The sequence below is a fragment of the Fukomys damarensis genome, unplaced genomic scaffold (assembly GCF_012274545.1).
Source record: "Fukomys damarensis isolate Sample0158 unplaced genomic scaffold, DMR_v1.0_HiC HiC_scaffold_39, whole genome shotgun sequence".
In the NCBI taxonomy this organism is placed as follows: Eukaryota; Metazoa; Chordata; class Mammalia; order Rodentia; family Bathyergidae; genus Fukomys; species Fukomys damarensis.
Genome location: NW_022900951.1, coordinates 102,065,321 through 102,067,068, shown reverse-complemented (window position 1 = coordinate 102,067,068; position 1,748 = coordinate 102,065,321). Strand labels below are relative to the sequence as shown.

The 1,748-nt window shown below is 35.6% G+C and overlaps 1 pseudogene; it reads left to right on the top strand.

The window, feature by feature from the left end:
- The first annotated feature begins 365 nt into the window (after window positions 1–365).
- LOC104850914 lies at window positions 366–1,148 on the top strand (annotated as a pseudogene).
- The last annotated feature ends 600 nt before the right edge of the window (window positions 1,149–1,748 follow it).

Below are 1,748 nucleotides of genomic sequence, written 5' to 3'. Positions count from 1 at the left end.
AAAGACAAAGAAAAGAAAGGCAAAGAGGTTCTAATGAGTCAAAAGTAAAATTCATATAAAAATGCATTCAGATCCAAGAGTAAAACATACATTTAGACATGTAGATGACTTAGTAATGTTTTTCAATGATGTGGTAACTTTATAATAACATATATATCATCCTTTATCACTGAGTATTGAGCTAATATTGTTATAAGACATCAAAACCTGTGAACTTTATAAAGACATTATTTAATGGGGATCCTAAATATGACTACTATTAGCGAGTGCTATCTTACTATTACATACTGGTAAGATCTAAATAGTTTTTCATAACCTATTTAGTAAAGAAACACTTCAGGCCACATTCCTTTCCAAGCGTGGCCATGGCTCATGGTCCTAAGAAGCATCTGAAGTGGGTAGTAGCTCCCAAGCATTGGATGCTGTATAAATTGACCGATGTGCTGCTCCTCATCCTTCAACTGATCCCCATAAGCCAGAGAATGTCTGCCTTTCATCATTTTTCTAAAGAATAGATTTAAGTATGTCCTGCCTGAAGATGAAGTAAAGAAGATTTGCATGTAGTACTTCATTAACATTGATGGCAACGTCTGAACTGGTACAACTTACCCTGTTGGTTTAATGGAAGCCATCAGTATTACAAGACTAGAGAGAATTTGTGTCTGATCTATGACGCCAAGGGTTACTTTGCTGTTCACAACATTACACCTGAGAAGGCTAAATATAAGTTCTGCAAAATATGAAAGATCTTTGTGGGCACAAAAGGAATTCGACTTCAGATGATCCATGATGTTCACACCATTCTCCATCCTGATTTCCTCATCAAAGTGAATGGCACCATCCACATTGATTTGGGTACTGGCAAAATCACCAATTTTATCAAATTTTACATTGGTATCCTGTATATTGTAAATGAAGGTGTCAACTTGGGAAGGATTGGTGAGACCAACAACGAGAGACATATTGACTCTTTTGATGTGGTTCATGTGAAAGACACCAATGGCAAAAGCTATGCCGCTCAGCTCATCAAACTTTTTGTTATGGGCAAAGGCAACAAACCACGGATTTCTCTTCCCTGGGGAAAGGGAAGCCATCTCACCATGCTGAAGAAAGCCAAGAAACTGGCAGCCAAACAGAGCATTTTTTGAAATGGTGTCTAGGTTACATGACGAGGGAAATCATTTGTACTCAATGCGGCATGATGACATGCTAAAAAACAAGAAAGAAAGAAACACTTATTTGAGTAATTTTTATGTACAATTCATTTATTTATTATGCCTTAGTTTCTCTTTAGGCTTTGAGTCTAACACAACTCATACATTTTTAGGGGAATCAGTAAAATACTGCCATTACCATCTTCCTTACTTTCAGCAGTTTGAAAATATTTTAAATTGTACACAACTATTTATTCTTCCCAAACTGAGGGCTTATTCACTACAGGAAATATGTTTGTTTAGTTCTTTAACTCCATTACCTAGAACTGCTTTAATGCACAATGAATAAACATCTCTTTATCTCTAATTGCCTCAAATTTTCCTCTTCTTTCTTTTCTGTATTTTCATTAGTAAAAACTCCAAGTGTGTTGCCACAGGAAATCTTTGCAGGATTCACATTTTGAAAAAACACATTAGATATATTTTTATTTTAAATTTAATTTGTTGGTACATTCTAGGTAGGCAGTACAGTTACATTCATTACTGGGATCTTGTACCTTTACATGCCAGGTCTTGGTTCTCGTTTTTTCCCCT